A 16,985-nucleotide genomic window follows, 5' to 3' on the forward strand; every position below is an offset into this window, starting at 1 on the left:
CTGCTGCTTCAAAGTTGTCTACACTGTGTCCCTTAAGCTACAAGGTAGGTAGCCTTCCCATCTAAAGCAATGATCCCATTATTCCAGGAATACACTACCTGGCTCTCCGAGGCTGTCCTTAATATGAAGTCTAATCGATGTGCTCTAGATCTTATACTCTATCTACATGCTACCCTGATGAGACCATTTTCTGTTAACTCTCCTTGTGTTGTTAGCACATGTTTTATTTTATTACCACACAGAATGTCAGGGTATGTAAACCAGATAAAGGGGGTGGACTTGTAGTGTTTGACAAGGACGACTACATAGCTCGGATGTTAATTTTATTAGACAACGATGTATATCAAGTCAGTTCAAGGTCTGAAACAAATAAGGCTTACAGCCTTATCAAGTCCTGTCTATACGATCTTTTCATTGAAGGACGTATTGACCAAAACTTGTTAAATTACATGTGTACATTATTTCCGAGGTATCCAACGTTATTCGGAATACCTAAAATCCACAAGGATATCAAGAATCCCCCATTGAGACCCCTTATTGATGGGCGTGGATCACCAACCTATGCCATCTCTAAGGTAGTGGATGACATTCTTCAAAAATATGTGGCCTTAGAGTCCCAGATATGTAAGGACTCCTGGTCCTTCTTATCTAAAATTAACGAGTTACCCTTTAACAGTGGATACAATTTCTTGACAGTAGATGTCAAAGATCTTTATACTTGTATTCCACACGATATTGCGTTGGAATGGGTGGCTGACATTATGAAAAAGCATGGTGCTTCCTGTTCTGAAGTTTCACTAACATCAGAGTTGTTAGATTTGGTTTTAACTAATAATTTTTTTCTGTTTGACAATAATTTTTATTTACAGAAAACAGGTATAGCAATGGGTTCACCATGCGGAGCCAGTGTGGCCAACTTAGTAATGGCACGATGGGAATCTGATAATATACTTTCGTCTTCTATTTTTGATGTTATGATTTTTTATACCCGGTTTTTGGATGACATGTTTATCCTCCTTAGCGGGGACGAAAGTTTGGCAGTGGATATCATTAATACTTTTAATTCTTCTACTAACTTTTTGAGGTTTACTTTCACATTTAATACTGTTTCTATAGCTTATTTAGACATTTTATTATTTAAGGATTATTCTTTACCGGGTTTTACTGCCCAAATTTACAGGAAGCCAACGTATTCCAACTCTTTTTTGCATTATTCGAGCTGCCACCCATACCACCAAAAAAGATCAGTGGTAAAAAGCCAACTTGTTAGGGCTGCACGTATTTGTAGTCTCGATGTGGACTTTCATAAAGAATGTACCATTTTAAAAAATATGTTTCTTCATCGAGGTTACCCTGAAAACTTGGTTGACCAGCTAATAGATGAGGTTGGTAGGAAGAGAGAGTTGAAACATTTTCAACCTCTTTTGTGTTTTGATTCACTTGCTTTAGATGTAACATCGACTATCATAGAGAGCCCTGTTGGTCATGATACCACCAGTCTCATTCCGGAAAAAATGTTTTCACGTTCATTTATAACAGTGTTTAATGCTCAATCAAAATATATTGTGGAAATAGTAACTAAAAACTGGGGCCTTTTTAGAAATAACCCTTTCATTCTTGACAAGTTGGGTTTCAAACCAACTATTGTTTTCAAAAAGGGCAAAAACATCAAAAATTTTCTCGAGAGTAATCATAAACCCTTTCCGAAACTGACAGGAATGTATAAATGCGAGAATTGTAACCAGTGTCGTCATGTCAAATGTACTAATCAGTTTTTGATTAATGGTCATTGTTATAAATTGAAAGCTAAATTTAACTGTAATAGTAAATCTATCATTTATTTGGCTACTTGCACAGATTGCTCCGCATTTTACGTAGGCAAGACTGAGCGCCGCTTGAGGGATAGAGTTTACGAGCATCAATACGCTATGTCTCATAACAAACTGGACAATGCATTAGCCAAACATGTCCAAAATTGTTCTGGTCATAAATTTAAATTTTTAATTATTGACCACTATGTTCAGGACATCAGAGGTGGTCCAGCCTCTTTCAAACTAGAAGAACTTGAATTGTCATGGCAGATTAGACTTGATGCCTTTAACTATCCTGGTTTGAACGAGGCTTGTTCCATATCTTGTATTTTAAAGTTAAACAGTTTACTTAGATAAATAAATATTTTAAAGTTAAACAGTTTACTTAGATAAATAAATACTGTATTTTAAAGTTAAATAGTTTACTTAGATAAATAAATACAGTAATTGATATGTTTTTAAGTACATGTCTTTATTAGGAATTTTAGGGTGTTAAGACTTTTCAGTTTGAATTTTATGTGTTTATTTTTATTTTTACTTTACATTGTTTATTTCATTTAGACATGTGTATGTATCTTTAACTTGTCAATTAGTGTTCCCGCATTTTTTCTCATTTAAGGAACTGTGTTTTTATCTTTCTGTGTTCTGAAGAAGTTTGCAATTAGGACAAACGAAAAGCGCTTTGACAGATTTGTTTTCTGCATTTAACTTGTGCCTTGGCGTTTTACTTTGTGGAGTTTAATTGTCTGGTGGTGCTTCTCCGTGGATTAAAATCCGTTCCTGGTCTCTTAGCTGGTTTGTCTTCTTTGTCATTTACCAGTTTCTGTGCCTTGTGTCAGTTTTGTTAGCACATGTTGCCTGTACTTAGTTGACCGTTTTTGTTCTGGTTAAGCAGATAAGAATTTACTCTTCCCAGTTAAGAAGCTTTACCCACAGCAGATGAAACTTCAGTTATCAACTCCATGACTACTACCTGATACATTAACTAACATGGGACCTAAAAGATCAAAGATCACTTCTACATCTTTAGACCAAGGTATTTTTTTAATTCACTCTAAAATCCTGATCAGCATATACCTCACAGGGTTTTTGCTGATATGCATTTCTTTGTTGCATCTTTGTATTTCCAGCCCTTAAGAAGTCAGCTAACTTTGAAGATGTGTTAGCTCTGTTTTCCCTTCAGTCTTTTTTTTATAGGTTAGAACTAAGCTAACTGCCTTTGCGGGCCATTTTAAGCCTAGCCAATTATCTCTCGTGAGATTCAAACCTTGCACCTTGTGCTGGTAAGGCAAACACCTTAACCATTAGGCCACCCTCCCAACCCTGATATAATATCACTATAACAACCATCGCCAAGGCCATCTGTTCATAGGTTCATAGGTTCATAGGTAGGTACTAGGCTATCTGCCCAAAGGCACTTATAAGTCTAGCCAGAATGTGTTGCCTTTCTCCTCCCCCTTAGATTAGTTCCCTGTGCCTCCGTCAAGCAGAGCCACGGAAGTGATCCCCGGGGTAAACTTCCTGTTTTCCATCGTCAAGGTTTCTCTTGAAGAGTGTTAGTGAGGAGCTCTGCCTAATGTAGATTGGAATCTTGTTCCAGAGCATGGGAAGTCTTTGGGACAGGAATCTATCCCTCCAGCATGTCCTATTTATTGTTGTGGTGAGGTTTAGATCCCTAGAGCATGTGGCTCGAGAGGATATGTTTTTCTTTAGGTGGTGCATGTCCATCAATTCTGGGTTGGACATGGCCTTGTATGTCAGGCAGAGATCACCTCTGAGTAGGCGGTATGCAACCGAGTACAGCTGGAGTTTCTTCAGTCAAGCTGCATAGGGCATCTGTTTGAGGTACTTCTGTGGTCTTTCCAGCTGTTGCTGGTGTCTTGTAAGGTACATCCCAAATGGGGCGTTGTACTCTATGATGGGTCTGATGAGTGATGCGTAGAGGGGCACAATTACTTCTTTTGATCTGAATGCAAACCCTTTTGTGATTAGGTGGGCCACATACAAGGATTTTCTAACCACTTTGGCAATGTGATTATCAAAGGAGAGATTACTATCTACTTGGGTCCCCAGATCCCTTATTTCATCTTCCATATTTAGGGGGCTACCACCTATGTGGTAATTTGTGGGTACTTTCTTTTTTCCAAAGGGGATGACTATGCACTTTTTGGCATTTAGCTTGAGGCCATGGTTTTGACAACAGGCATCTGTCTGCGTAAGACCTTTTTGGAGGATGTCTGTGTCAGCTGAGAGTCAATTATAGCAAAAACACCTCACAAATCAAAAATAAGAGAACACACAGCCAGCCAGTACTTCACCAGTAACTTGCTTTTCTTTATTCAACGATCTGGTACCTCGGCAGTTCACCTTCAAGGATCACAATTAATTCAATACACTCATTACATTTATATACACTTCTCATTTTAACAATTAACAAATTAGCAAATTAGTCCCCTAATTAATCAATTTAACAGTAAAAAATTATTTAAAGTAACCTTCTCCTTGTTCATCCTAGTGAGTGGGACATCAGTTTGCCTGACTATAGAGTCACCTATTACTAGTGTATTGGGTATGTTATTTTGCCTTAAGGGCTGTGATTGCGTGGCAAACTGGTTTTGTGAAGTATGTCTTTCATGGTTTGTGTTGGGGGGGTGGAGGTTGCTTGGATGTCTGCTTTGGAGGTTTCTGTTGCTTTTGCAGATTTTTATTTAGAGCCTCCTAATATGTTTTTGTGTATTTATGTGTGTTTTTTGCCGGTGCTGGTTTCATTGGTCTATGCGAGCCTGGTGGTGTGATGCAAGTAATTCCCTTCTACTCTTGACTGTCTGGTCCAGTCTTGGGTTGAGAGAGCTTAGCCTCTAGTTTATTTGTATAACTGCATCTCTCGCATGTATTAGTGTTTGGTGGTAGGAGGAGAGGGTTGTCTGTGTACATGAGGCAGTTGTAACATTGCCTCAAAATGCCCAGATTCACCAGTTGGACTGGAGAGTACACCTGAAATTGCACTTTGGGCATGCCTGAATAGGTACAGTGAGCTGTTTTACTGATTGGCTGGTAAGGTCAAATAGAGATCCTGGTCCTTCTCTACAGTATGGGGGGGGGTCTAGTGCTAAGGTTTATTAGTGCTTGCTATGAGTTTTGAGCAAGTGCTGGACTGAGAAGTGAATGGCTTCAGTGCTTAAGTTGAAAACTTGTCTAGTTCCAAGGGAAAAATTGAAGAGTAGACTTTGTGGAGCTGGGAATAGTTATACCCTAGCTAACGGGCACTGGCCGGCTCGCAAAAGTGCGCTAATGCAGGTTTTAGAGCAGGGAAATAAAAGAGATAAAAATTAGCCCAAAATGGCCAATAAACTACTAATTTCTGTGCTGAAACCACTCCTTCAGGGACAGATAGGCTGCTCAAAGCTCCCCTCTCTCACAGGTGAACAGAGAAACTTCCTTCTATCCAAGTAAGGTATGGGCAAACACAGAAACTTGTAACACAGCCCTGAATTCAGCACTAACCTGAAAGCTGGACTATTCTAGCTTAGGAAGGCGGGAAAACAAGTATATATATTTTTGTTTTTTTTTCAGAAAATAAAGCAGATACAATAAAAAAAACACTTTAAATGCACAGAAATGGCTATCTCACTTGAGTGTGTAGCCTACAACAGTTAAATAGGTAATTTAAACACAAAAAAGACTGTTAAAGTGCAGGCAGTAAATTAAGTACAATATGTAGCTGAAGCAAGCTTTTTAAAATCACAGAAACTCTGCCAATTTAGCCATGACTAACATAGTTTACAAACACGAGTAAAGTTTGCATAACTAAATGGAAATATGAATTGACAGACTGTCATGACGTGATATTTCTTACTGTTTATAAATGATTCTACTGTATAAGAGCACTTCTTGTTGCAGATGGCCTGAGGAAGTGAAAGCATTTGGCAGAGTTGCTGTGCTGATATATATATATATATATATATATATATATATATATATATATATATATATATATAAAATTTAGGAATGTGTTTATTCATTCACAATATAGTGTTGGCGTTTGTTTAGTGTAAGGGATATTCTGGGTATGAGAAAGTGTACCTTTTTCTTTGCTTTTTTTTTAAATAATTTCTTCTTTCTTAAGTGCAGAACAATGTAATAATTACTGATACAGTGACTTTGTAGGACAAATATGAAGGTATTTTAATAATATTTTGATCATTATTTCATTGCATTTTTTGACACAAGACTGTTTTTGATTTAAAACTTGGTTAAACTGATTTTTTTTCCATTGGTAATTGTAACACATGTTTAAAAAGATTTTACACAGCCAGTTGTATACTCCAATTTATACAATATGTTTGGAAGATGTTATATTAGATAACCTTTGTGCATGCATTACGACTGGATACAATTGAATGTACTGAGGATTAGAATCCTAGAATTGCATTCACTGGAAAAAATAAATAAATAAATAGAAAAATTAAAAAACACTTTTAAGTATTTTTTTGCAGGGGAGCAAGCCTCTCTGTTGCAAAACGTATATATAACAACTCTATAATCACACCAGTTCAGTAAAGGGGTAAATTCCCCCCAGAAAGGGCATCACTGCTGGTAGAACTCACTGACAAGAATTTCTAGTGAAGGAACTCTTGAGTGTGAACGGGTTGAACCTCAGACAATCTCCATCCTCCCATAGGGTAACAAACCTTTGTTTTATCTGCTTTGTCATACACTGAATGTGTTCCTTTAACCAAGCTAACAAGCAACACAGTGCACAGCTGCAACCCAATGTAAAACTAGCAACATCAAAAGAAGAAAGCTGGAAAAAGCCAGAATGACACTCACTTTACTTTTAATGTATGTTTAGTGCTTTTTCTCAGGCAGTAAAGAAAGAAAGTTGCAGTAAAATCAGGTATGTGACATTCCACTTTTGGCAACATTTTTTTCTTTTATTTTTGCTTCTTGGGTCATTTAATCATATCACATTTGTCTAAAAAACCCTGAAACACCTAACCACCTATCTGTAGGCACTTTTTGGTCAACAGGGCCCAACATTGTTGTACTTGTCATTTAGTATAGTTTGTCCAACCCCCACTTGTATGGAAGAATTTCTTTCCTCAGGCTATGTTTTTATGATAAGTTGTAAAGACCAAGGTGAATCTAAATAATGCAAAGAATAGCAATTTCATTCATGATGCCTGGAAAATGGTTTTCTTAGAGCTAAATAAGTGACATCATCTTCAGTGAGTTACTCAACATTGTACATTTTGTTAAAGTATCGAAGAATTAGTCTAGATAAAATCACTTTAGCTAGCAGATCTAGGAGACTCACTCCCTGATGTCCTTCCTGTGGATAGAATAAAGATATCTTGCTGAACTTTCAAGTAGGTAGATGGATGAATGTTCTTGTTTTAATGAGCAATCAGAACAAATGCACTCTTCCGTTTGAATACTAATCTGCAGTGCCTGTTATCAGACAAAAACACAGTTTGTTTTTCTCTAGATATGCTTCTCTATGGCAAACAGAAGTCACAAATGATACAAGTCCTATGGATGTGGCATTCTTCATGTAACTGTTCATTTCCCATGCCTTAGGCCAAGCTTCTGAGCACGATTTCACTCAAACAAATCACCCCTTCCATTCTTGACTGTTTTATTGGTTGGTTTGTGTTAGTGTCTAACAGCCTTCATGCCAGTCTTTGTCTACTGTCAAAGTTCTATGCCATTAAGTCCCTCCACTCCCTTTGCTGTTCCCTCATGCTTTCTCGGATACCCATACAATGGAGTTTCTTACCTGCTGTCCCTTTTAATAGTTCACTTAATTGGGTTTTAAATGCCATGTGTGACAGATGTGAAAGTACAATAACTTCTGGACGATTGAAAATTGCAGTTTATTTGCCTCAGTTTATGTCTGTCAATGACTGCAGTCAATATGCCTTTCTGGTTTTTTTTTTTCGTTTTTTTAGAGCAGTCACTGTTCAAGTTTATAAAGATCTCAAGAAAATCCGTAACTCTCTCATTTTGTTGTAGTTAACAGGAACCCTAAGCTCCCTGCATAGCCTTGCTAAGGGTGAAGTCTGCTGTTACTCTTTCTCTCTCTCACTCTCTCTGTTCTACTATGACACCTCAGAATTAAACAATTTGAAACTCAGCTACAAAACCCAAAATACATTAAGCTACTCACTTCAGTACATATACACTCTCCCCCAGATTCAGCAAGCGCTGAATAGTGCAAGAGCTGCTGCATGCAATATGGCTGTCGAGTGATCCAGGAACGAGCCCCCGAGACATGCACGATCGTGCCTACACTATTCCCAGACAGACACCACTGCTATATGCTAATTACCTCATTTGCTGGTAAAAAACATGCAAATGAGGTGAATTAACAAGCCAGGAAGCAGGCAGGTGTCTGTGCAGGAATAGTGTAACCTGCAGAAATGTATTTGTTTACTAACCAAATGCATTTTTGCAAATTACAAAACGGAGGCATGACAGCTTGAAAGAAAGCATGTATTCAATACAGTAGGCATGCCAATGGCCAAATATATGGCCATTGGCATGAGAAATAGTTGCAAAATTATAAAAAACTACTTTTTTTTTTGGCCGATCTCGGCCGTTTAAGTGTAGGGCAATGGTGCAAACAGGATCAGCCTGAAAATAAGAAAAAAGGTGGAAATAAGCTTTTAAACCCAAATCAGCATTTTGCCATAATAGTCAATGGCATGCATAAGACAACAATACCAGGGAATAGTGGTTGCTACGGGAGAAGGCTGAGTGCTAGTGTGGTAACTATGAATTAAAATCCTGTTTTATGCAAATGAGGGGATTGATACTGAATCACAGATTTCTTCTCAGTGTTAGCTTGTACCCAACCGTGTAGGTACAGCAACACCATTGTATAAGTCTAAGAGGTGGATTACTCATAAGGGGGAAGTGCCATGCATGCTGTAAGCTTATTGGAGCTCCGTGGCCTGTCTTTGCCCTTAGCTAAGAACAGCTAAGGAAGGCGGTGTGTCTGAGGCTGCCTAGCAGTGTTTACATTGCCTAAACAGGTGTGCGCACCATGCACCGGGTTTTAAACAAAAAAACAAACAAGAAATAGCAGCACTATTCACATCTGAGCACTAGGTATGCGCTCTGCGCCTCGGGGCTTAGCCCTGGAAGCTATCACAACTCCCACATCTGGCATGTGACACAGCTGTACTAGTCATTTGCCAGTGGGAACATCCCATATGGCCACCTAGTGGGGGGTGCTGGCTACGCACTGGAGCCCTGGCTGATGACACCCCTCAGAAATGCACACACACCTGAACAAGAACTCCATAATGAGGCACACGCATAAACCAGAATCATAATAGAGCATGTGTTTGGGATGCTCAAGTCACAGTTCTTCTGCCTGGACATATTCGGTGGAGCCTTGCAGTACTCTCCAGCTACATATACACAAATGTTCATAGTATGTGCCATGCTACACAATATGATCCTGCGGAAACAGCTGCAGCAGAAACAGCATGGGGCAAGGCCACACAGCCCCCCACCATTGGCAAGGCCATCACAGGCACAGAGGGACTCAGAGGAGGAACTACCTGAGCCTGCCCATGTAGGCAGAAGCAGGCATGCCCAGTATGCCCAGGCCTTGGCAAAGAGGCAACACATAGCACATACACTGACACAGTAGGGACCCAGAGAATCATACCTCTCCCTGACTAGTGCATACAGTAAAAGGGATGCCAAATGTAACACAACCTGTGCTCTACCATGTATAGGAAGTGAACTATGTGCATCCGACATAGTCAGCCCTCCAGCACCATCCACAATACTGGCACAGCCACAAGGTAAGTCACTCTCCTTATCAATTACTGAATGGAGTAGTATGTTCTGATAGTTGTAGCTATGGTATGGATGTGAGCATGCAAGGGAATTTGATGGCTGAATGGGATGGCAGCAGACAGTGGACACCTATATGGGCAGCATGAAATCCATAACAAATACTGGTGTCAACATACTAGGCAGTACTAGACAAGGTGAGAAATCCCACTGCAGTACATGTGCTGGCCGAAATGTGTGTCCATAGGACACACACATGCATGTCAGCGAGGCTCACATAACCAAAACCAACCTCAGCAAGCAGGACAGGTGTAGATGACCATAAATAAAGGTTGGGCTAAGGCCTCCAATTGATGGCAATGGTGAACAGCGCCACTCTAGACCTACACAGACAGACTGCAATAAGTCTGGCAGTTGTATGTTAGTTCTGAAGGGTAAGAAGTCTGAAACTGAAATGTAGGGCAATAAAACCTAAGATCTGTACTCTATTGATATGCCTCCAGTCTGCATGATAGGTCAAAATTCAAAATGAAATGAAAGCCAACATAGTACCTGAAATACCAGTACAATCATAGCAAATGTTTAAAGTCATCAGGTGTGCCCCCCCCCCAAATCCTATGTAGAAATGCAGTAACATGTAAGAGTGAGGAGTAATAACAGTAGAGCACAGATTACTAGAGCTGGCCCAATCTAGGTTGTTGTGTGTTCGATATTGTCTGGAAGTGGTCAGTATGTAGGCATGGGGGGGTTGTGTCTCGGTGGCCTATGGGCAATACTGTGGATGACAGGGTCATGTTCCGACAACTGCAGTGCCAACCACAATGCTTCTCAGCAATACCCATGTCAGCAGTCATCCATACTCACTGTCCAGATGTCAATATCTGTCACCGTCTGAAAGCTGGACATGCCATGAATGTGGGCCCATACATACACACTGTACATAGGGTGAAGTACCCTAGACAGAGTACATGAAATGTACCTGTCAACTGCACACAACTTTGGAATTGTACATACAGGTTAGCAGCACATTAGTTGTCCATTTAGTATGGAATACTGTTGTAGTCTGGCTAATTACTGGCAGACCACAAAAGACACAGTTATGAAATAATGAGAGACTGCCTATGTCCCTGCACAAGGCAGCATAAGGGGAATGTCCCATGTGTATCTGTGAGTCAGCTGCAAGTAGCTTCCATATCACACATGCACTCAGCTCAATCCGCCATCAGCCACGGGTTTATCACAGGTCATATCCTTGCTGTTGGGAATGAGTACAGTATGACCTCCACTTCTGTATGGGAATACCCACAGAATGCAGCATGCTGAAGAGGTGTCCGATGCAGGTATGTCCCTAGTTCTAAGCAGCACCCTGCCTGCATCCAGATCAATGGATTAATGTGGACATGAACTATTGCCATTAACACCTCACACACTTACCCTATCACCCCAGGGAAATCCACTGGCTTGCAGCCTGGCAATATAGGAGTGACAGAATGCACTGTCCTTCTACGATGGCTTGCTTCACTACCAAATGGCCTACAGTCTTCTGTCAAAGGCCTGTGTCTCACCCATAGTGCTAATGTATGGTATCTCATAGGGTACCAACAAACAACCTAACACAGTCAACAAAACACAAATGCAAGGCCATGTTGACAAATCACAGTAGCATGTCCATCATGTCCTGCTGCATGAACTGTGGACCAGCCCATAAATACCGCTGGGATGAAGGGCCATCTATAGGGATACTTCTCAGTTATCGCTTGCATAATGTTAGGAAGAGGATAGAATAACAGAGGGGGGTGTAGAAGCATATACGTCATGGAGTGTGTGAAGTCTGAAACTCTGATGTGTGCCCATACTACCCCTGCTGCAAACACAGTAATGGGTGGCTACAAACCTGCTCGTAAACCAGAATGTGAAGGGAAACTGACTAAATATATGACCCCTGCCTCTGGGTAACCTAGGTGAATCTGTACAGCTGAGCAGTATAGCCACAGCAGGATATGGCCATTTTGTTAAATCGATATATGTCCAAGAAGGGGATCCTCACCCACTATAGTACCAAGGTGCTGGACCATTTACACAGACCAATCAGCAAGTGTCTGCAGCTACCACTCCAGAATGGCATGAGTGTGCAAGAACTTGTAAGCTGTGGACCACAGCACTGGACACAGCTTCATTCATCTTGTATTTCCCAGGAAATAACTGTGAGCAAATAATTATATCTGTCAGTATTTGATGACATAATACATCACAGTGTAAAACAGTGCATATGCCTGAATATCTCTGCTAACACCAACCATTTAACACAAGCAGCACAGACAGCAATAGTTACAGTATTCCACTATCTGTCGCCCCATTGTGACTCCGTATTGTCAACGTATCTACAGATATCCTGCAGAAACAGGTTGCTAGCTGTAGGTGTAGAACACCAAACCCTGGAATGGAGTACAACACTAACACTTAGAGAAATGAAGTCCATGTCTGACAACACAGTGAACTATAAATATATATATATATATATATATATATATATATATATATATATATATATATATATATATATATATGTATACACACACACACACACACACACACACACACACACACACACACACCAAATTGTACACCATTCATGCTTTGCACACACATTGGATAGGAATACTCCCACATATCCGAGGCCAACACACTATAATATGTCAAATATACACACACAGAGATGTGGGGAAGAGAGAGAGAGAGAGACAGACAGTGACAGAGAGAATTCCATTATGAGGCCTGTCCCACCCACCACACATCCAATTGGCCGACATTCCTTTTGGTAGCTCTCAGCCCTATATATTTATGTCCCATTCACACATACTGCACTTCCCATTGCCCATGTTAGCACACCTGCTGATGTCAGTCACCTTATAGTAACCCTCTGGCCATGTCTTAATCCTGTAAGCTACATGGTGCTTGCAATATGTGTGTAATACTGTATTGTAAAAAAACTACTTAGGTAGAGTTTCTAATCCAAGACATGGCAACTGTGTGTGTGTGTGTGTGTGTGTGTGTGTGTGTGTGTGTGTGTGTGTGTGTGTGTGTGTGTGTGTGTGTGTGTGTGTGTGTGTGTGAAAATGAATGATTTTGAGGTCATTCACACTCACTACACCTCCCATTGCAGTATTTTAGCATGCCTGCTGATGTCAGTCACCTTCAAATAATCCTTTGGCGAAGTCCCAGCCCTATAAGGTCTGTGGTGCTTGCAGTAACTGTGTAATACTATAGTATAGCATACTAGTTAAGTAGGAATTCTAATCCCAGACATGACAGCTTTAAAACTGTGTGTGTTTGTGTGAGAGATTGTGTGCATCTTTGCTGATACCTGATTTTTATGGACATTCACACTTACTACTCTCCCCTTACCCTCTTTTAGCACTGCTGCTGATGTTACTCACCTTTAAAGATAACTTTGGATAGATCTCCAACATATAAGCTCTGTAGCACTTGTGATAACTGCATAATACTATACTGTATCATACTAGTTAGATAGAAGTTCTAATCCCAGCTATGACAACTGTGAAAATATGTGTGCTTGTGAGAAAGAGCATGTGAGTCTTTGCTGATACCTGATTTTATGGACATTCACAGTTACTGCTCTCCCCTTACCCCTCCTTTAGCACTGCTGATGATGTTATTCACCTTCAAAGATACCTTTGGACAGCTTTCCAACATATAAGTTCCATGGTGCTTGCGATAACCGTGTAAAACTACAGTATAGCATAGTATTTAGATTGGAGTTCTAATCCCAGATATGGCAAATGTGTGTGTTTGTGTGAGAGACCGTGTGTGTCTTTGCTAATACATGATTTTATGGACATTCACACTTACTACACTTCCCTTACCCCTCCTTTAGCACTGCTGCTGATGTTACTTACCTTTAAAGATACGTTTGGACAGCTCTCCAACATATAAGCTCCATGGCACTTGCAATAACTGTATAATACTATAGTGTAGCATACTAGTGTAGCCTACTAGTTAGGTAGGACTTCTAATTCTAATCCTAGAAACTGTGTACATGTGAGTGTTTGTGTGAAAAAGTGTATGTATCCTTATAAAGACCTGATTTTGTGGTCATTCACACTTACAACACTTCCCTTACCCCTCCTTTACCACTGCTGCTGATGTCACTCAGCTTCAAAGATACCATGGCACAGCTCTGCAACATATAATATCCATGGCAGGTGGAATAAATGTAGAACAATGTAGTAGCAATAACTGCATAGGTATGGGTTTGAACATCATAGGTATGGGTTTGAACCTCATCCATGGCAAGTGTTTGTGTGTTTACATATGTATGTCCATACCTCAATGATTTTGGCCCCATTTATACCCAGTACACATCTCAGTGGCTAGCTTTAGCAGTCCTGCAGATATCATCCACCTTAGACATACCTGTTGCCAACCCTAAACCATGTAAGGTCATTGATGCATGTGGTAAATCTGTAACATAATGGTCCAAAAAGATTGTAAGATACAAGTTTGAACCTCACACCTGGAAAATGTGTGTAGGGTAAACTTTTGGGGGGGGACTCTCACCCACTACATCACCCAATACCAGCATTTATAAGGGCTGGGGATGTTCCTCACCATAGAAGTACCTTGGGACAACATCCATCCTGTCAGTCCCATGACACGTGCGATAAATGCAGTACACTGTGGTAGCAATACATAGCTAGGTAGGAGTTTGAATCTCAGTACTGGTGTATGTGTGTCTGTGTGTGTGTGTGTGTGTGTGTGTGTGTGTGTGTGTGTGTGTGTGTGTGTGTGTGTGTGTGTGTGTGTGTGTGTGTGTATATGTGTCTGTCATCAGTATCCTGGGTGGGGGTTGCTGTGATTGTATAATAACATAATCCATTATGAGGTGGGTTTTACTAAATTATTATGTTGAGGATCTAGTATATGTCACAATATCCACATTGCAAGGACAACAGATGTCAAATACTGGAGTGGTTGGTGTAGACAATCCACAGCCCTAAATGTGACAGTATGGATTAGTGAACAATATAGGCAACCATTCTATTACACAGGGAATACTCTCCAGCTATGTATCATACACAAACACACTTGGCTAGGCAACAACCACTATATTGGTTGTTCCCCTGCATTTTGCCTCCCAGATAGTAACCACAGTGTTATAGCAGTGGACTACATGCCTCTTGACCACAACAGTGCCACTGACATCAGAAAGTACTTTGATGTGTTACATTTCCTGACTGAGGGTGTGTTATCCAGCAAGTAAAAGGACATGGCACCCTGTTCCATCCCCTCAGTAACCAAATACTTCTGTACAGTGGCCCTTTTGCCATGTTCCTCACTGGACACCTGCAACAACTTTAGAGTCTGCAAATGTACCCCACAAAGGGAATACCATGCTTTATACACATGCCCTGTATGGACAGAAGCCACTAACTCCACTGAATACCCATATTATACTGTCAATGTAAGTGCTATCACAACCTCAGTTACATAGCCAGGTCTCACCAAATGAGCTCAGGAATGCTACATCAGAAGATACCAATCTATCCACACAACATGCCCCAGAGACCTCAAGTATACTTCCACACATCAAAGAACATGCATTTGGGACATGTGCACAACGCAGACACTGTCCATGTTATGGAATATAGATCACATACACAGGAAGCAGTGCACTTCACTGGCCACCCACAATAGAAACCCAGATGAGTGGATGGTGACTACATTACCCACCCCTGGTGAGCACTCCAAGGACTACAGCCTTGAGCCACACTGAGGTCTATTGTCATGTGGCCTGATGCCAAGGTATTCCCTTGGCCTAGCCCTTTTAGAGCCTTCAGGCCTATTCACCAACTACTCACCTGTGAAGCAATGAGCCTATGGATCTCAGTACTGGCAAGTGTGTGTGTGTGTGTGTGTGTGTGTGTGTGTGTGTGTGTGTGTGTGTGTGTGTGTGTGTGTGTGTGTGTGTGTGTGTGTGTGTGTGTGTGTGTGTGTGTGTGTAGATGAATGATTTTGAGGCCATTCTCACTCAGTACACCTCCCATTGCCCTACTTTAGCACACATGCTGATGTCAGTCACCTTGAAATAACCCTTTGGCCAAGTCTCAGCCCTATAAGCTCCATGGCACTCGCGATAACTGCATAATACTGTAGTGCAGCAAACTAGTTAAGTAGGAGTTCTAATCCTGGCCCTGCAACTGTGATAATGTGTGCGTTTGTGAGAGAGATGTGTCCTTGTTGACACCTGATTTTGCGGACATTCACACTTACTACACTTCCCTTACCCCTTCTTTACAACTGCTGCTGATGTCATGCACCTTCAAAGATACCTTTGGAGAGCTCTCCGACATGAAAGCTCTGAGACGCGTGCAATAACTGTGTAACACTGTAATAGTAATACATAGCCAGGTAGGGGTTTGAAACTCAGTACTGGTAAGTGTGTGTGTGTCATCAGTATCCTGTGTAGGTGGTGGGGTGATTGTGTAATAACAGGATCCATTGCAGTGTGGGTTTTGCTACATTCTAATATTGAGGACCTATATGTCCCAATGTCCACATTACAAGGCTAACAGTTGTCAAACACTGTAGAGGTTGTTGTAGACAATCCACAGCCATAAATGTCTATTGCCATGTGCAATCACTATGTGACAGTATGGATTAGTGAACAAAAAAGGCAATCGTTATAATACCCAGAGACCACTCTCCAGCCATGGATCATAAACAAACACACTTGGCTCTTTTTCTCTTCCTTTCTTACTTTCTCTCTGTCTCTGTCTCTCTCTCCCTTTCTGGTAGATGTGGCAAAATTCATCTGTTTTGCATAGGCAGCATCTTGACTTTTGTAGGTAATGCTTATGATCAGCTGTTGGCCTGTGCATGAATTGGAATCCCCCACTTGCTAATTGCATGTGGAAAAGCTGTGGTATCATTCCTATAGCCAATTGCATGGAAACACACTCCTATAACTAAGCACTTTATGGGTGTTGGCCCTTTTCCTTCACTGTGAGCAGGACTTCATGTGGGTGTCTGACAAACAGCATCACAGAGGGTAGTTGGAAATATCTCTTACAACAAACACTGTGGAGACAGGCCAACAAACTGGAGGGGGATGTTCCAGACATGGGGACAAAATGTAAGTATTACTGTTCTACATTTGAAGTAATGTTGGTTTAACAGGGTTTGTGTGGATATGGCTGTTCTGCATGATTTAAAGTCTGGCATGACAGTGTTATGTGGTTGTGGAAACTCTCACCTGTTGGGCTATCTGCAGACTGGCCAGAGTTTGGAGCCTTAGATGTGGTGTGTTACACACACATTTTCTGCCTTTATAAATGCAGTAGC

The sequence above is a fragment of the Protopterus annectens genome, chromosome 6.part0, assembly GCF_019279795.1.
Source record: "Protopterus annectens isolate FY-2018-M chromosome 6.part0, PAN1.0, whole genome shotgun sequence".
In the NCBI taxonomy this organism is placed as follows: Eukaryota; Metazoa; Chordata; order Ceratodontiformes; family Protopteridae; genus Protopterus; species Protopterus annectens.